The sequence below is a fragment of the Phyllobates terribilis genome, unplaced genomic scaffold, assembly GCF_046119375.1.
Source record: "Phyllobates terribilis strain yellow unplaced genomic scaffold, ASM4611937v1 Scaffold_3__8_contigs__length_932513732, whole genome shotgun sequence".
NCBI classification, from domain to species: Eukaryota; Metazoa; Chordata; class Amphibia; order Anura; family Dendrobatidae; genus Phyllobates; species Phyllobates terribilis.
In genome coordinates this window covers 818,417,126-818,437,770 of record NW_027362763.1, presented here as the reverse complement: position 1 = coordinate 818,437,770, position 20,645 = coordinate 818,417,126, and positions in this window count along the sequence as shown.

The following is a 20,645-nucleotide window of genomic DNA, read 5'->3' as shown; positions in this document are numbered from 1 at the left end:
CATTCACCGGGAAATGTCATTTTAACATTTTACAATCTTATCTGGCCATGTGCTGTGTGACACATGCATACAGTGCTGAAAAGACAAGGGAACAGCATGGAGGAGACCCCTGGAAGCATCTCTCACACCCAGGTCACTGCCTAAAAGTGTGCCCATCAGAAGTGATCCTTGCCGCATCAGAAGATGCAGACTTGCAACTATCCCCGTGCAAGTCCTTGTTCCAGGGCAGTGTTCAATTGTACCTCCCCCATTCCTTGCAATGCAAGCGCAAGTATGCAGCCTGCCACCCACCCACCCCCAGGCTGCAATACCATACTGCTTGCTTGCTTGCACTTGAAAATTGGGCCTTTTAGGCATATTGAGATCTCTGCTACTGGAAGTGGAAAGGAAGAACAAAGACAAAACAATTTAAATAATAAAAATATGGGAGGAAGAGAAACCAATCACAAACTAAAATGTTTTTATACAAATGCACAAAGCATGGGCAACAAACAAGGAGAATTGGAACTACTAATGCAGGAAAAGGAATATGATGTCATTGGAATCACTGAAACTTGGTGGGACGATACACATGATTGGAATAAAAGGCTAAAAGGATACAACTTATTTGCAAGAAACAGACTTGATAAACGAGGAGGAGGTGTTGCATTGTATGTTAGAAAAGTGTATATCTGCACAGAGATTGAAGCTTCAGAGACTGGGAGTTCTGTGGAAACTGTTTGGGTAAGAATACAAGGAGAGAACAACGGAAAGGACACCATTGTAGGCATTTACTACAGGCCACCTGGGCAAGCTGAAGATATGGATGAACTCTTTATGTATCAAATGACCAAGTTCTCCAAAAAATATGACGTAGTGGTCATGGGAGATTTCAACTATCCAGACATTTGTTGGGAATCTCTCTCAAGTAAAACTAACAGGTCAAGCAAATTCTTATCCTCTCTTGCTGACAACTTTATCTTCCAAAAGGTAGGGGAGAAAACAAGGGGATCTGCTACTTTGGATCTAATCCTTATAAACAGGGAGGAAATGGTTGAGGAGGTAAATGTGGCTGGGACCCTAGGAGGCAGCGATCATGCTATTATAGAATTTTGGATAACTAGAGGAGGAAGACATTTGAAGACTCAAACTTCAAGGTTAGATTTTAGAAAGGCAGATTTTAAGAGACTCAGAAAGAGAATAGGAGGGATCCAATGGCTGGATGTCCTTAAGGACAAAAATGTCCAGGAAGGATGGGAAATTTTTAAAAATGAAATTCTCAAAGCACAATCGTTAACAATCCCGAAAAGTAGGAAGAATGGGAAGCATTTAAGGAAACCAGGATGGATGAACACAGAACTTAAACACATGCTAAAAAGAAAGAAAGAAATGTTTATTAAATGGAAAGAGGGAGGCATATCTAAAGAAGATTAAAATGCAGTCTGCAGATCCTGTAGGGCACGTATCAGGTTAGCTAAAGCTGACAATGAATTAAGGCTTGCAAGAGATGTCAAAAGCAATAAAAAAGGATTTTGGGGGTATGTCAAAAGTAAAAGAAAAGTCAAAGATACTATAGGATTTTTACAGGATGAAAATGGAGAAATGGTAAGAGAGGATGTTGAGAAGGCCGAACTTTTTAATTCCTATTTTGCATCTGTTTTCTCTCAGAAAGAAAATGTAACATCAACTGATCTTCACTGTCCTTTTAAAGGAATAGAGGAATCCAAGTTATCTGTAAACAGAAAGATTGTGAGGGAATATTTAGCTAACATAAATGAGTTCAAGTCTCCAGGTCCAGATGAATTACACCCCAGAGTACTGAAGGAGATCGTAGAAGAAATTTTAGAACCACTCTCCATAATCTTTGAAAATTCTTGGAGAACAGGAGAAGTCCCAGAAGACTGGAGAAGAGCAAATGTTGTTCCTATCTTCAAAAAGGGGAAGAAGGTGGACCCAGGGAACTATAGGCCGGTGAGTCTGACTTCTATACCAGGAAAGATCTTTGAACAAATTATTAAACAACATGTATGTAAGTACATGGATAAGAATGAAGTGATTAACCAGAGTCAGCATGGGTTTGTAACTAACAAGTCATGTCAGACTAACTTAATTTCCTTCTATGACAGAATCACTGACTGGGTGGATCAGGGAAATGCTGTAGATATAGTATATCTTGACTTCAGCAAAGCATTTGACAAAGTATCTCACACCATCCTTATTGAAAAAATGACCAAGTATGCAATGGACCAGGCAACTGTTAGGTGGATTCATAACTGGCTTAGTGATCGGACTCAAAGGGTGGTTGTAAATGGCTTCACATCCAGCTGGATGATTGTCTCAAGTGGGGTACCACAGGGCTCCGTCCTGGGACCTGTATTGTTCAACATCTTTATCAATGATTTAGATGAAGGAATTGAGGGTAAACTGATTAAATTTGCTGATGACACAAAGCTAGGAGGGATAGCTAATACTAGAGAAGAGAGAGAGAGGATTCAAAAAGACCTAAATAAACTGGAGCAGTGGGCAGCAACCAACAGAATGGTTTTTAACATGGAAAAATGCAAAGTACTACATCTGGGCAATAAAAATGAAAAAAGCATATACAGAATGGGAGGAATAGAGCTAAGCAACAGTACATGTGAAAAAGACTTAGGTATACTAATAGATCATAGACTGAACATGAGTCAACAGTGTGATGCAGCAGCAAAAAAGGCAAATACAATTCTGGGATGTATTAACAGAAGCATACAGTCTAGATCACGTGAAGTCATTATCGGTCTTTACTCCTCTTTGGTCAGACCTCATCTGGAATACTGTGTACAGTTTTGGGCACCACATTTTAAAAAAGACATAGACAAACTGGAGCAAGTTCAGAGAAGAGCGACCAGAATGGTGACTGGTCTGCAAACCATGTCCTATGAGAAACGGTTGCAGGATTTGGGAATGTTTAGCTTGCAAAAAAGAAGACTGAGAGGAGACTTAATAGCTGTCTACAAATATGTCAAGGGCTGTCACATTGTAGAAGGATCATCTTTATTCTCATTTGCACAAGGAAAGACTAGAAGCAATGGGATGAAACTAAATGGGAGGAGACACAGATTAGATATTAGAAAAAACTTTTTGACAGTTAGGGTGATTAATGAGTGGAACAGGCTGCCATGAGAGGTGGTGAGTTCCCCTTCAATGGACGTCTTCAAACAGAGGCTGGACAGACATCTGTCTGAGATGATCTAGTGAATCCTGCTTTGAGCAGGGGGTTGGACCAGATGACCCAGGAGGTCCCTTCCAACTCTACCATTCTATGATTCTATGATTCTATGATTCTATGTGGAGGTGGAATCTGGCCACCACATCATGGCTGCGTCAGCGACCTGGTATCCATACTCAGTCCCCAGCCGCCCGGCGGCCGGGTGTCCATGCTTGGTCCCCAGCCGCCAGGGGGGGGCCGGGTGTCCATACTCGGTCCCCAGCCGCTCCGTGGCCGGGTGCCCACACACGGTCCCCAGCCATCTGAGGGTGGCCGGGTGTCCATAAACGGTCCCCAGCCGCCCCTATTTGTCCCGGTGCGCCTTATATACAAGCGCGCATACCCAAACATTACCTGTGCCCTCCCCAGTGCATTTAGTGGGAAAGACAGCCTAACCACAAACACGTGGACAAGTGAATGTGGGGAGGGATGGTCCATCTCACTGACGCCTTCACACTGGGTTAATATTGTGGAAGCCGGGACCCAGTTGGACACTGGGATACAACACGTCCTCTAGACATAGAGGATTGCGGGTCCTGGGTCAATCAGGCTTCAACACAAAGTTCAGAAGGTAGACAGCAGCAGTGGTCGGCCTCCTACACAACGAGTAAATTATTCATGATCATGAGGCCATCCATCTCCTTAGCTTTCTGTTCCTTGGAATGCAAGTGCATGTATGTAGTAGCGGCTAGGCCTGAGGTGGTCAGCGTTTTGGCGCATATCCTACCTCCTCCGAGGATTGCTGGATGTTTTCCTGCTAATATCCCAGTTCTATGACTCCCATTAAAACAAAGCTTCATGTGATGAATGATGGATGTGGTGGTAGCAAAGGAGAAAGAGCAGGAGGAACAGGGACCATTCACATCAATATCAGGCCAGTCAACCACACATGTCTTGTAGGATATGTTTCTGCACCAAAAGGAGCGGTTCGGCTGCACAGTTATAGGGCATACAGTGAGTGCAATGCCTACCAAAAATTTTGAGGCACTTCAATGCCCCTTGGAAGTGACTTGGAGGTCAGAGGGCCTTAACTAAACCGTTTTTTCCATTTATAGCAGCTAGGTCTCCTGTACACTGTTGACCTAAGCAGTGAATGGAAGGCTTTCCAAAAATTATGAGGAACTGCAATGCCCCTTTAAACAGACGTGAATTACCGCGTACTAAAAACCTTCTACCCATTATTGGGGAGTGGGTCTCCCTTAGTGTTCGCCTATGCATTGAAAAGCAAAAGCTGACAAAATTTAGGAGGAAATGCAATGCCTGTTGGAAGAGTCGTGGAGTTAGAGGTAATTAAAAACAACATTTCAATGCCCCTTGGAAGAGCTGTGGAGTTCAGAGTGGTTTAACAAGACGGTTTTAATGCCCCTTGGAAGAGACGTTGAGGTCACAGTAGCTTAACAAGACCGTTTTAACGCCCCTTGGAAGAGACGTGGAGTTCAGAGTGGTTTAACAAGACGGTTTTAATGACCCTTGGAAGAGACGTGGAGGTCACAGTAGCTTAACAAGACAGTTTTAATGCCCATTGGAAGAGATGTGGAGCTCAGAGTGGCTTAACAAGACCGTTTTAATGCCCCTTGGAAGAGACGTGGAGGTCACAGTAGCTTAACAAAACCGTTTTAATGCCCCTTGGAGGAGCCCTTGAGGTCACAGTAGCTTAACAATACCATTTTAATGCCCCTTGGAAGAGCTGTGTAGTTCAGAGTGGTTTAGCAAGACGGTTTTAATGCCCCTTGGAAGAGACGTGAAGGTCACAGTAGCTTAACAAGACGGTTTGAATGCACCTAGGAAGAGATGTCGAGTTCAGAGTCGTTTAACAAGATGCTTTCAATGCCCCTTGGAAGAGACATGGAGGTCACAGTAGCTTAACAAGACGGTTTTAATGCCCCTTGGAAGAGTGGTGGAGGTCGCAGTGGAATAATGTAACATCCCTGGCGGCATGCTTGCATAGTGCACCACCTCCCACCATGCAAGACTGCAATCTTACCTGTCAGTCAATGCTGCACTCTTTGCTCCAGTACCTGCTCTGTCCATGTCTTTTGTCTGATTGCTTAGCGCGTCGGCACGGCTTTCTGCTTGTTTCTTGTAGCTACTGTGTGCACAGTAGAGATGAGCGGTGTTCGACTAGAACTGTTCGCCAATCTCAAATTCGAGCTGTTTTGGGCGGTGTTCGAGTTGTTCGACGAACCCGAACGATTTGCAAAAAATTCGGCTGCTCGAGGTTATGTTCGATAACTGTTCATGCACCAAAAGCGTGTCCTGCATGTCTGGCGCTATTTAGAGCACCAATCATGCAGGGAGTGTCTGCCACTCACTGTAATGCCACAGCCATGGTGGTTGTGACATTACAGTGATTGCCCAAATCGATGGAAACAGTGATCTTAGTGAAACATGAAAAGCCGGCAATTCAGCAGCAGCACACACCGGTACCCGACAATTTAGAACCGAAAGAATAGAGCATCACACATAGATTAGAGAGATAGAAACATGTCAGTCACATATATAATAAGTGCAGTGACAGTGTTGGTTACTGTACTTGTCATTTAGTGTAAAGGATTTATTAAAAAAAATATTAGTGTTTTCATGCACCGCCTCTTTAAAAAAGCCAGCTTGCAATTCAACAGCGGTACCCGACAATTTAGAATAGAAAGAATAGAGAATCACACACAGATTAGATAGATAGAAACATGTCAGTCACGTATATATGAAGTACAGTGACAGTGTTGATTGCTGTACTTGTCATTTAGTGTTAAAATAAAGGATTTATTTAAAAAAAAATTGGCGTGGGGTTCCCCGTAATTTTAGGCTCTAGCGGAGGTTAAGCAGACGGCTGGGGCAGATGTTTGAAGCCTGGGAAGGGGTAATGCCCACGGAGCTTCCCAGGCTACTAATATCAGCCCCCAGCTGAATACCTAGCCTTTACTAGCTATTAAAATGGGGGACCCCCTCAAAAAAATGACGTGGGGTCGCCCCTATTTTAATAGCTAGCAAAGGCTAGGCAGACAGCTGGGGCCTGATATTAATAGCCCAGGAAGGGTGCCATGAATATTGGCCCCCTCCCAGGCTAGAAACACCAGCCGTCAGCCGCCTCAGAAATGGTGCATCCATAGGATGCGCCAATTCTGGCACTTAGCCTCGCTCTTCCCACTGCCCTATAGCGGTGGCAGTGGGGTAAAAGGGCTGGGATTGATGTCAGCTTATAATGCCAGCTGACATCAAGCCCAGGTTAGTAATGGAGAGGCGTCTATAAGACACCCCCATTACTAATCCCATAGTCAAAGTTAAAAAAAAACACAAACACCCAGAATAAAGTCCTTTAATTGAAATAAAGACACAATTCTTTATTGTTCTAAATTAAACCATACTTACCATCACGCCCATTTCAGCTGAAGCCAATGTCTTCTGCAATAAAAATAAATTAATGAAGCAACATCATCCTTACCTTTCCATGGTTCCCACGACGGCTTCAGCTCTGCTATATTCACATAACAGGCTGGATCGCAGCAGAACGCTGCCATCCAGCTTGCCATGCCGCAAACACTGAGAAGCGCAGGCATGCTTGCGCTCCTCAGTGTCTCGCTGTGACGACATCCAGATGAGCCGAGTTCATGTCCAATGAACTTGGCTCACCTCATGTACGTCACTGACAGCGTGGGAAAATTCTCCTGCACTCAGCGCTTCAGCGTGAGAATTCTCCCACGCTGTCAGTGACGTACATGAGGTGAGCTGAGTTCATTGGACATGAGCTCACCTCATGCACGTCACTGACAGCGTGGGAAAATTCTCACGCTGAAGCGCTGAGTGCAGGAGAATTTTCCCACGCTGTCAGTGACGTGCATGAGGTGAGCTGAGTTCATTGGACATGAACTCACCTCATGTACGTCACTGACAGCGTGGGAAAATTCTCACGCTGAAGCGCTGATTGCAGGAGAATTTTCCCACGCTGTCAGTGACGTACATGAGGTGAGCTGAGTTCATTGGACATGAGGTCACCTCATGCATGTCACTGACAGTGTGGGAAAATTCTCACGCTGAAGCGCTGAGTGCAGGAGAATTTTCCCACGCTGTCAGTGACGTACATGAGGTGAGCTGAGTTCATTGGACATGAGCTCACCTCATGCACGTCACTGACAGCGTGGGAAAATTCTCACGCTGAAGCGCTGAGTTCAGGAGAATTTTCCCACGCTGTCAGTGACGTGCATGAGGTGAGCTGAGTTCATTGGACATGAACTCACCTCATGCACGTCACTAACAGCGTGGGAAAATTCTCACGCTGAAGCGCTGAGTGCAGGAGAATTTTCCCATGCTGTCAGTGACGTACATGAGGTGAGCTGAGTTCATTGGACATGACCTCGGCTCATCTGGATGCCGTCACAGCCTGACACTGAGGAGCGCAAGCATGCCTGCACTTCTCAGTGTCTGCGGGATGACAGGCTGGATGGCAGCTTTCTGCAGCGATCCAGCCTGTCATCTCGATGTAGCAGAGCTGGAGCTGTCCTGGGAACCATCGAAAGGTAAGGATGTTGTTGCTTTATTATTTTTCTTTTATTGCAGGAGATCATTGGCTTCAGCTGGAATGGGCGTGATGGTAAGTATGGTTTAATTTAGAACAATAAAGAATTGTGTGTTTATTTCAATTAAAGGACATTATTCTGGGTGTTTGTGTTTTTTTTTAACTTTGACTATGGGGTTAGTAATGGGGGTGTCTTATAGACGCCTCTCCATTACTAACCTGGGCTTGATGTCAGCTGGCATTATAAGCTGACATCAACCCCAACCCTATTACCCCACTGCCACCGCTACAGGGCAGTGGGAAGAGCGAGGCTAAGTGCCAGAATTGGCGCATCCTATGGATGCGCCTTTTCTGGGACGACTGACAGCTGGTGTTTCTAGCCTGGGAGGGGGCCAATATTCATGGCACCCTTCCTGGGCTATTAATATCAGCCCCCTGCTGTCTGCCTAGCCTTTGCTAGCTATTAAAATAGGGGTGACCCCACGTCATTTTTTTTGAGGGGGTCCCCCATTTTAATAGCTAGTAAAGGCTAGGTATTCAGCTGGGGGCTGATATTAGTAGCGTGGGAAGCTCCATGGGTATTACCCCCTTCCCAGGCTTCAAACATCTGCCCCAGCCGTCTGCTTAACCTCCGCTAGAGACTAAAATTACGAGGAACCCCACGCCAATTTTTTTTTTAAATAAATCCTTTATTTTAACACTAAATGACAAGTACAGTAACCAACACTGTCACTGTACTTCTTATATATGTGACTGACATGTTTCTATCTATCTAATCTATGTGTGATGCTCTATCTTTCTGTTCTAAATTGTCGGGTACCGCTGCTCAATTGCCGGCCGGCTTTTTTAAAGAGACGGTGCATGAAAACACTAATATTTTTTTTAATAAATCCTTTACACTAAATGACAAGTACAGTAACCAACACTGTCACTGTACTTATTATATATGAGACTAACATGTTTCTATCTATCTAATCTATGTGTGATGCTCTATTCCTTCTTGTCTAAATTGTCGGGTACCGGTGTATGCCGCTGCTGAATTGCCGGCCGGCTTTTTTAAAGAGAGCGTCTTCTGAACAGTTTGTCAGCTTTTGGACACCTTTGAAGGTGTTTTCTATGTGTTTCTATGTGGTTTTGTTTGCCTGCCATTGGTTTTAACGGTGTTCAACGGTGTTCTAAGGTGTTCGACGAACAGTTCGACGAACAGTTCCTCAAACATCCCGGTGTTCGACGAACCGAACCGAACCCGAACACTACGGGGGTGGCTCAACACTACTCAGAAGCTAACCTCGGAGAGACTGGTACCATACATTGGGACACACAATTCTTTCCCCAGGAAGAAATCCTCCCCGTACTCCAATCAATGTGTGGAGCATGAGTACGTAGCCATGGAAGACCCAATAGCACCTCATCTAATCCCCCGGGGATAATAAGGAAGGAGATAACCTCCCGGTGACCCTGAGGGAACGACATGGTGAGGGTAACTGACTGATGAGTAATCTGTGTGTCCAGCCGAGAACCGTTGACCACCCTGATGTTCATGGGCTTTGGCAGAGACTCCATATTGATGGCATGCCTCTGGGCAAATGTGAGTGACAAAAAATTGTCGTCGGCACCATAATCCACCCCGGCTTTGGCAGCAACCATGGCTGTGCCGAAGGACAATGTCACCTTATATAATAATTTAGAGGAAAGCCCCCCAGAATCTAACGCGTCAACGGTGGTTAAACCCACTCGTTCTCCCGATTGCTTGGAACCCTTACTAATGGGGCACTCCAAGAGATGTACAGGTCGGGGACGAGAGGAGCTAGAGACAGTCCAGGATATGTCCATAGCCTCAGGCTCCGGGTCGGGATCCGCATCTTTGGAAATGGGTCTGGAAAACTATGGTGCCAACCGATACTGAGGTCCAGGGACCTCCAGCTCTAACTTATGTTCTGCATGACGCAAATCTATTTGGTTAGCTAGGGAGATTAACTCCTCCACTGAGGTTGGAATCTCCCTGGTAGATAGAGCATTTTTGACATGCCCAGCCAGACCCCTCCAAAACACCGGAATAAGCGACCGCTCAGACCAATCCAGTTCAGCCGCTAAGGTTCTGAACTGGATGGCATAGTGACTGGCGGTGGCCGAACCCTGGATCAACGCAAGCAGTTTAAGGGCCGTATCATGCATGACCTGAGGCCCCAGGAAAACACTCTTTAGGGCTCTAAGGAAAAAACCCGCATTAGATACTACCGGGTCATTCCGCTCCCACAGTGGAGTAGCCCACACCAGAGCCCTGTGGGTGAGTAAAGAGATGACATAACCCACTTTGGCTCTTTTGGAGGGGAACCGTGCCTCCATCATCTCCAAGTGAATGGAGCATAAATTAATAAAACCCCTGCAGGCTTTACTGTCCCCAGAAAATTTTTCCGGGAGAGCAAAATGGGGTAATGGGGCACTTGCAGTGGTCGCAGCATTCTCCGCGGCCGAGTTTATCATATTGGCTGCTAGAGAAGCCACCAGGGTAGCTACTGCAGTAATATCAGCGACCGGGGCGGCTTGCTCCAGAGACTTAAGTCTGGCCTCAAGTCGCTGTATATAGCGCTGCAGTTGCTGATTGTCGGCCATGTTCGGCAAGACCCTGGAGCTCAAATACTGTTTGGAGGGCAGTTGCAGACAACTTTGTTTAAATAGAATGCAACCGACCCCGGGGTCCGCGATGCAGCCTGGAGGACTGCTGCCGAACACTTTCCGAGTGGAAAGGCAAGCGACAACTTAAATGTTAAACCCTTCTGTGTTTCTTCACACAGGAACGGGTAAAGCGGTACACTCTATCTCCGTTAACTGCACGGAGGGAGAGCGACCGGCGACGCACCTATCAAATATCTTAGCCCTTCGTGTTAATACACACGGAAGGGTAAGGCGGTTCGCACAATCTCCAAGAACCGCAGTGAGACGTGCGACCGTGGGAACAGCAATAGCCCTGTCTTTGATACAGGCGCTATGCTATGGGGTTTGGCGCTAATGCGGTTCACACAATTTCCAAGAACCGCAGGGAGACGTGTGACCAGACTAGGAGCAGTAGCCCTGTCTTCGATACAGGCGCTACGCTATAGGAGTAGGCGCTAGTGTGCGGGTGTGATTCCCGCCAGGTATTCGTGCACTCAGCCGGCGAGCTTTCGGACTGAGCTGCCCGCTCAATATGGCTCTTAGAGGAGCTCTACAGATAAGCGTGCACACACCAAACAACCAGCTCAAATCATCTGAGGGTGCCGCCATGTTTGTGGGCGGGCCTTTTAAAGATTAAGCCCTGCCCCACTGTTGCACCATTGGTGATGACACCCGTGACCAATCAGGCGGTGCCAGGTCACTGGATCAGCTGGTTCCTGAACCACCAATCACGGTCCCCCATGTCACGGACATGCTCAGTGCGGCACATTTCGTACTTAGGCTGCCGGAGCCCCAACTCCCTCCGCAACCTATACTTCATAGTGCTGGGAATAAACACCCGAGATACAACCAGAGTATCTCGAGCACTAGCTAGGCGTTGGGACTGAAGGAAATTCTATGCAACATCTGCCCCGACTGGACCTGAATGGGAGGCCACAGAATCCTCAGATGGCTCTGAAAACATTTCAGATCCAGCAAATGCCCAACGACTAACAATGCCCCTTGGAAGGGTGGTGGAGGTCGCAGTGGAATAAAAAGACAATATCAATGCTCCTTGGAAAAGTGGTGGACATCGCAATGGAATAAAAAGACAATATAAATGCCCCGTGGAAGAGACGTGGAGGTCACAGTAGCTTAACAAGATGGTTTTAATGCCCCTTGGAAGAGTGGAGGAGGTCGCAGTGGAATAAAAAGACAATATCAATGTCCAGTGGAAGAGACGTGGAGGTCACAGTAGCTTCAAAAGACGGTTTTAATTACCCTTGGAAGAGTGGTGAAGGTCGCTGTGGAATAAAAAGACAATAGCAATGCCCCATGGAAGAGACGTGGAGGTCACAGTAGTTTAACAATACGGTTTTAATGCCCCTTGGAAGAGCTGTGGAGTTCAGAGTGGTTTAACAAGATGGTTTTAATGCCCCTTGGAAGAGACTTGGAGGTGACATTAGCTTTACAAGACGGTTTTAATGCCCCTTGGAAGAGTGGTGGAGGTTACAGTGGAATAAAAAGACAATATCAATGACCCTTGGAAGAGATGTGGAGATCACAATAGCTTAACAAAACGGTTGTAATGCCCCTTGGAAGAGTGGTGGAGGTCGTAGTGGAAAAAAAAGACAATATCAATGCCCCTTGGAATAGTGGTGGAGGTCGCAGTGGAATAAAAAGACAATATCAATGCCCCGAGAAAGAGACGTGGAGTTCACAGTAGCTTAACAAGACGGTTTTAATGCCCTTGGAAGATTGGTGGAGGTCGCAGTGGAATGAAAAGACAATATCAATGCCCCGAGAAAGAGACGTAGAGTTCACAGTAGCTTAACAAGACGGTTTTAATGCCCCTTTGAAGAGCTGTGGTGTTCAGAGTGGTTTAACAAGACAGTTTTAATGCCCCTTGGAAGATACGCGGAGGTCACAGTAGCTTTACAAGATCAATTTAATGCCCCTTGGAAGAGTGGTGGAGGTCACAGTGGAATAAAAAGACAATATCAATGTCCAGTGGAAGAGACGTGGAGGTCAGAGTAGCTTAACAAGACGGTTTTAATGCCCCTTGAAAGAGTGGTGGAGGTTACAGTGGAATAAAAAGACAATATCAATGCCCCGTGAAAGAGACGTGGAGGTCACAGTAGCTTAAAAAGACGGTTTTAATTACCCTTGGAAGAGTGGTGAAGGTCGCTGTGGAATAAAAAGACAATAGCAATGCCCCGTGGAAGAGACGTGGAGGTCACAGTAGTTTAACAATACGGTTTTAATGCCCCTTGGAAGAGCTGTGGAGTTCAGAGTGGTTTAACAAGATGGTTTTAATGCCCCTTGGAAGAGACTTGGAGGTGACATTAGCTTTACAAGACGGTTTTAATGCCCCTTGGAAGAGTGGTGGAGGTTACAGTGGAATAAAAAGACAATATCAATGACCCTTGGAAGAGATGTGGAGATCACAATAGCTTAACAAGACGGTTGTAATGCCCCTTGGAAGAGTGGTGGAGGTCGTAGTGGAAAAAAAAGACAATATCAATGCCCCTAGGAAAAGTGGTGGAGGTCGCAGTGGAATAAAAAGACAATATCAATGCCCCGAGAAAGAGACGTGGAATTCACAGTAGCTTAACAAGACGGTTTTAATGCCCTTGGAAGATTGGTGGAGGTCGCAGTGGAATGAAAAGACAATATCAATGCCCCGTGAAAGAGACGTAGAGTTCACAGTAGCTTAACAAGACGGTTTTAATGCCCCTTTGAAGAGCTGTGGTGTTCAGAGTGGTTTAACAAGAAAGTTTTAATGCCCCTTGGAAGATACGCGGAGGTCACAGTAGCTTTAGAAGATCAATTTAATGCCCCTTGGAAGAGTGGTGGAGGTCACAGTGGAATAAAAAGACAATATCAATGTCCAGTGGAAGAGACGTGGAGGTCAGAGTAGCTTAACAAGACGGTTTTAATGCCCCTTGAAAGAGTGGTGGAGGTTACAGTGGAATAAAAAGACAATATCAATGCCCCGTGAAAGAGACGTGGAGGTCACAGTAGCTTAAAAAGACGGTTTTAATGCCCTTTGGAGGAGTGGTGGAGGTTACATAGGAATAAATAGACAATATCAATGCCCCGTATAATAGACATGGAGGTCACAGTAGATTAACAAGATGGTTTTAATGCCCCTTGGTAGAGTGTTGGATTTTGCAGTGCAATAAAAAGACAATATCAAAGCCCCTTCGAAGAGTGGTGGAGTTCGCAGTGGAATAAAAATAGAATATCAATGCCCCGTGGAAGAGACGAGGAGGTCACAGTAGCTTAAAAAGACGGATTTAATGCCCCTTGGAACAGTGGTGGAGGTCGCAGTGGAATAAAAAGACAATCTCAATGCCCCGTTGAAGAGACGTGAAGTTCACATTAGCTTAACAAGATGGATTTAATGCCCCTTGGAAGAGCTGTGGAGTTCAGAGTGGTTTAACAAACGGTTTTAATGCCCCTTGGGAAGGACGTGGACGTCACAGTAGCTTAACAAGACAGTTTTAATGCCCCTTGGAAGAGTGGTGGAGGATACAGTGGAATAAAAAGACAATATCAATGCCCCATGGAGAGACGTGGAGGTTACAGTAGCGTAACAAGATGGATTTAATGCCTCTTGGAAGAGTGGTGGAGGTCGCAGTGGAATAAAAAGACAATATCAATGCCCCGTGGAAGAGACGTGGAGGTCAAACTAGCTTAACAAGATGGATTTAATGCCCCTTGGAAAAGTACTGGAGGTTGCAGTGGAATAAAAAGAAAATATCAATGCCCAGTGGAAGAGACGTGGAGGTCACAGTAGCTTAACAAGACGGTTTTAATGCCCCTTGGAAGAGCTGTGGAGTTCAGAGTGGTTTAAGAAGACTGTTTGAATGCCCCTTCGAAGAGACATGTAGGTCACAGTAGCTTAAGAAGACAGTTTTAATGCCCCTTGGAAAAGTGGTGGAGGTTACAGTGGAATAAAAAGACAATGTTAATGCCCAGTGGAAGAGACGTGGAGATAACAGTAGCTTAACTAGACGGTTTTAATGCTTCTTGGAAGAGTGGTGGAGGTCGCAGTCGAATAAAAAGACAATATCAATGCCCAGTGGAAAAGACGTGAAGATCACAGTAGCTTAACAAGATGGATTTAATGCCCCTTGGAAAAGTGGAGGAGGTCGCAGTGGATTAAAAAGACAATATCAACGTCACGTGGAAGAGACGTGGAGTTCACAGTAGCTTAACAAGACAGTTTTAATGTCCCTTTGAAGAACTGTGGTGTTCAGAGTGGTTTAACAAGAGAGTTTTAATGCCCCTTGGAAGATACGTGAAGGTCACAGTAGCTTAACAAGACGGTTTTAATGCCCCTTGGAAGAGTGGTGGAGGTCGCAGTGGAATAAAAGAACAATATCAATGCCCCTTGGAAGAGTGGTGAGGTCACAGTGGAATAAAAAGACAATATCAATACCCAGTGGTAGAGATGTAGAGTTCAGAGTTGTTTAACAAGATGGTTTTAATGCCCCTTGGAGGAAACTTGGAGGTCACATTAGCTTTACAACACGATTTTAATGCCCCTTGGAAGAGTGGTGGAGGTTACAGTGGAATAAAAAGACAATATCAATGCCCCTTGGAAGAGATGTGGAGATAACAATAGCTTAACAAGACGGTTGTAATGCCCCTTGGGAGGGACGTGGAGGTCACAGTAGCTTAACAAGACGGTTTTAATGCCCCTTGGAAGAGTGGTGGAGGATACAGTGGAATAAAAAGACAATATCAATGCCCCATGGAGAGACGTGGAGGTCACAGTAGCTTAACAAGATGGATTTAATGCCTCTTGGAAGAGTGGTGGAGATCCCAGTGGAATAAAAGGACAATATCAATGGCGCTTGGAAAAGTGGTGGAGGTCGCAGTGGAATAAAAAGACAATATCAATGCCCCGTGGAAGAGACGTGGAGGTCAAACTAGCTTAACAAGATGGATTTAATGCCCCTTGGAAAAGTACTGGAGGTTGCAGTGGAATAAAAAGACAATATTAATGCCCAGTGGAGGAGACGTGGAGGTCACAGTAGCTTAGCAAGACGGTTTTAATGCCCCTTGGAAGAGCTGTGGAGTTCAGAGTGGTTTAAGAAGACGGTTTTAATGCCCCTTGGAAGAGAAGTGGAGGACACAGTAGCATAAGAAGACAGTTTTAATGCCCCTTGGAAGAGGGGTGGAGGTTACAGTGGAATAAAAATACAATGTTAATTGCCAATCGAAGAGACGTGGAGATAACAGTAGCTTAACTAGATGGTTTTAATGCCCCTTGGAAGAGTGGTGGAGGTCGCAGTCGAATAAAAAGACAATATCAATGCCCCGTGGAAAAGACGTGGAGATCACAGTAGCTTAACAAGATGGATTTAATACCCCTTGGAAAAGTGGAGGAGGTCGCAGTGGAATGAAAAGACAATATCAATGTCACGTGGAAGAGACGTGGAGTTCACAGTAGCTTAACAAGACTGTTTTAATGTCCCTTTGAAGAACTGTGGTGTTCAGAGTGGTTTAACAAGAGAGTTTTAATGCCCCTTGGAAGATACGTTGAGGTCACAGTAGCTTAACAAGACGGTTTTAATGCCCCTTGGAAGAGCTGTTGAGTTCAGAGTGGTTTAACAAGATGGTTTTAATGCCCATTGAAAGAGACGTGGAGGTCACAGTAGCTTAACAAGATGGTTTTAATGCACCTTGGAAAAGTGGTAAACGTTACAATGGAATAAAATGACAATATAAATGCCCCATGGAAGAGACGTGAAGGTAACCGTAGCTTACCAGATGGTTTTAATGCCCCTTGGAAGAGTGGTGGAGGTAGCAGTGGAATAAAAAGACAAAATCAATGCCCCATGGAAGAGATGTGGAGGTCACAGTTGCTTAACAAGATGGCTTGAATGCCACTTGGGAGAGTGGTGGAGGTCGCTGTGGAATAAAAAGAGAATATCAATGCCCCTAGGAAGAGACATTAAGTTCAGAGTAGCTTAACAAGACGATTTTAATACCCCTTGGAAGAGCTGAGGAGTTCAAAGTGGTTTAACAAGACAGTTTAAATCCCCTTTGGAAGAGACGTGGAGGTCACTGTAGCTTAACAATTCCATTTTAATGCCCCTTGGAAGAGCTGTGGAGTTCTGAGTGGTTTAATAAGATGGTTTTAATGCCACTTGGGAGAGTGGCTGAGGTTGCTGTGGAATGAAAAGACAATAGCAATACCCGTTGGTAGAGACTTGGAGGTCACATTAGGTTTACAAGACGGTTTTAATGCTCCTTGGGAGAGTGGAGGAGGTTGCAGTGGAATAAAAAGACAATATCGATGCCCCGTGGAATAGACATGGAGGTCACAGTAGCTTAACAAGACGGTTTTAATGCCCCTTGGAAGAGTGGTGGAGGTCACTGTGGATTAAAAGGACAATATCAATGCCCGGTGGAAGAGACGTGGAGGTCAAAGTAGCTTAACAAGACGTTTTTAATGCCCTTTGAAGAGAGGTGGAGGTCGCAGTGGAATAAAAAGACAATATCGATGCCCCGTGGAAGAGACATGGAGTTCACAGTAGCTTAACAAGACGGTTTTAATTCCCCTTGGAAGAACTTTAGTGTTCACAGGGGTTTAACAAGACAGTTTAATGCACCTTGTAAAATACTTGGAGGTCACAGTAGCTATACAAGATGGTTTTAATGCCCCTTGGAAGAGTGGTGGAGGTTGCAGTGGAATAAAAAGACAATATCAATGCCCCGTTGAAGAGATGTGGAGGTCACAGTAGTTAAAAAGATGGTTTTAATGCCCCTTTGAAGAGTGGTGAAGGTCACAGTGGAATAAAAAGACGATATCAATGCCCGTTGGAAGAATGGTGGAGGTCACAGTGGAATAAAAAGACAATACCAATGCCCAGTGGAAGAGAAGTGGAGGTCACATTAGCTTAACAAGACGGTTTTAGTGCCCCTTGGAAGAGTGGTTTAGATCGCAGTGGAATAAAAAGACAAAATCAATGCCCCATGGAAGAGATGTGGAGGTCACAGTAGCTTAACAAGATGGTTTGAATGCCACTTGGGAGAGTGGTGGAGGTCGCTGTGGAATGAAAAGGGAATATCAATGCCCCATGGAAGAGACATTAAGTTCACAGTAGCTTAACAAGACGATTTTAATACCCCTTGGAAGAGCTGAGGAGTTCAAAGTGGTTTAACAAGACAGTTTAAATGCCCTTTGGAAGAGACGTGGAGGTCACTGTAGCTTAACAATACAGTTTTAAAGCACCTTGGAAGAGCTGTGGAGTTCTGAGTGGTTTAATAAGATGGTTTTAATGCCACTTGGGAGAGTGGCTGAGGTCGCTGTGGAATGAAAAGACAATAGCAATACCCGTTGGTAGAGACTTGGAGGTCACATTAGGTTTACAAGACGGTTTTAATGCTCCTTGGAAGAGTGGTGGAGGTTGCAGTGGAATAAAAAGACAATATCGATGCCCCGTGGAATAGACATGGAGGTCACAGTAGCTTAACAAGACGGTTTTAATGCCCCTTGGAAGAGTGGTGGAGGTCACTGTGGATTAAAAGGACAATATCAATGCCCGGTGGAAGAGACGTGGAGGTCAAAGTAGCTTAACAAGACGTTTTTAATGCCCTTGGAAGAGAGGTGGAAGTCGCAGTGGAATAAAAAGACAATATCGATGCCCCGTGGAAGAGACGTGGAGTTCACAGTAGCTTAACAAGACGGTTTTAATTCCCCTTGGAAGAACTGTCGTGTTCACAGGGGTTTAACAAGACAGTTTAATGACCCTTGTAAAATACTTGGAGGTCACAGTAGCTTTACAAGATGGTTTTAATGCCCCTTGGAAGAGTGGTGGAGGTTGCAGTGGAATTAAAAGACAATACCAATGCCCCGTTGAAAAGATGTGGAGGTCACAGTAGTTAAAAAGATGGTTTTAATGCCCCTTTGAAGAGTGGTGAAAGTCACAGTGGAATAAAAAGACAATATCAATGCCCGTTGGAAGAATGGTGGAGGTCGCAGTGGAATAAAAAGACAATACCAATGCCCAGTGGAAGAGAAGTGGAGGTCACATTAGCTTAACAAGACGGTTTTAGTGCCCCTTGGAAGAGTGGTTTAGATCGCAGTGGAATAAAAAGACAATATCAATGCCCCTTGAAAGAGTGGTGGAGGTCGCAATGCAATTATTAGACAATATGAATGCCCCGTGAAAGAGAGGTGGAGTTCACAGTAGCTTAACAAGACGGTTTTAATGCCCCTTGGAAAAGTGGTGGAGGTCGCAGTGGAATAAAATGACAATATCAATGCCCCGTGGAATAGACGTGGAGGTCACAGTAGCTTAACAAGACGGTTTTAAAGCCCCTTGGAAGATTTGTGGAGTTCACAATGGTTTAACAAGACGGTTTTAATTCCCAATAGAAGAGACATGGAGGTCACAGTAGCTTAGCAAGGCAATTTTAATGCCCCTTGGAAGAGTGGTGAATGTTACAGTGGAAAAAAAAAGACAATATCAATGCCCCATATAAGAGACGTGGAGGTAACAGTAGTTTAACAAGTCGGTTTTAATGCCCCTTGGAAGAGTGGTGGAGGTCGCAGTGGAATAAAAAGACAATATCAATGCCCCTTGGAAAAGCGGTGGAGGTTGCAGTGGAATAAAAAGACAATATCAATGACCGGTGGAAGAGACGTGGACGTCATAGTAGCTTAACAAGATGGTTTTAATGCCCTGTGGAAGAGTGGTGGAGGTAGCAGTGGAATAAAAAGACAAAATCAATGCCCCGTGGAAGAGACGTGGAGGTCACAATAGCTTAACAAGATGGCTTTAAAGCCACTTGGGAGAGTGGTGTAGGTCGCTGTGGAATGAAAAGACAATATCGATGCCCCGTGGTTGAAACGTGGAGGTCACAGTAGCTTAACAATTTGGTTTTAATGCCCCTTGGAAGAGCTGTGGAGTTCAGATTGGTTTAACAAGATGGTTTTAATGCCCCTTGGAAGAGACTTGGAGATCACATTAGGTTTACAAGACGGTTTTAATGCCCATTGGAAGAGTGGTTGAGGTAGCAGTGGAATAAAAAGACAATATCAATGCCCCTTGGAAAAGTGGTGGAGGTCGCAGTGGATTAAACGGACAATATCAATGCCTGGTGGACGAGACGTGGAGGTCACAGTAGCTTAACAAGATGGTTTTAATGCCCTTGGAAGAGTGGTGAATGTTACAGTGGAATAAAAAGACAATATCAATGCCCCATGGAAGAGACGTGGAGGTAACAGTAGTTTAACAAGTCGGTTTTAATGCCCCGTGGAAGAGTGGTGGAGGTAGCAGTGGAATAAAAAGACAAAATCAATGCCCCGTGGAAGAGACGTGGAGGTCACAGTAGCTTAACAAGATGGTTTTAATGCCACTTGGGAGAGTGGTGGAGGTCGCTGTGGAATGAGAAGACAATAGCGATGCCCCATGGTAGAAAAGTGGAGGTCACAGTAGCTTAACAATATGGTTTTAATGCCCCTTGGAAGAGCTGTGGAGTTCAGATTGGTTTAACAAGATGGTTTTAATGACACTTGGAAGAGACTTGAAGCTCACATTAGTTTTACAAGACGGTTTTAATGCCCTTTGGAAGAGTTGTTGAGGTAGCAGTGGAATAAAAAGACAATTTCAATACCCCTTGGAAAAGTGGTGGAGGTCGGAGTGGATTAAACGGACAATATCAATGCCTGGTGGAAGAGACGTGGAGGTCACAGTTGCTTAACAAGACGGTTTTAATGCCTTTCGAAAAGTGGTAGAGGTCGCAGTGGATTAAAAAGACAATATCAATGCCCGGTGGAAGAGACGCGGAGGTAACAGTAGCTTAACAAGATGGTTTTAATGGCACTTGGAAGAGTGATGGAGGTCGCTGTGGAATAAAAGACAATAGCAATGCCCCGTGGAAGGCACTTGGAGGTCACAGTAGCTTAACAATACAGTTTTAATTCCCCTTGGAAGAGCTGTGGAGTTCAGAGTGGTTTAACAAGATGGTTGTATTTCCCATTGGAAGAGACATGGAGATCACAGTAGCTTAACAAGACGGTTTTAATGCCCCTGGGAAGAGTGGTGAATGTTACAGTGGAATAAAAAGACAATATCAATGCCCCATGGAAGAGACGTGGAGGTAACAGTAGTTTAACAAGTCGGTTTTAATGCCGCTGGAAAGAGTGGTGAAGGTCGCAGTGGAATAAAAAGACAATATCAATGCCTCTTGGAAAAGTGGTGGAGGTCGCAGTGGAATAAAAAGACAATATCAATGACCGGTGGAAGAGAC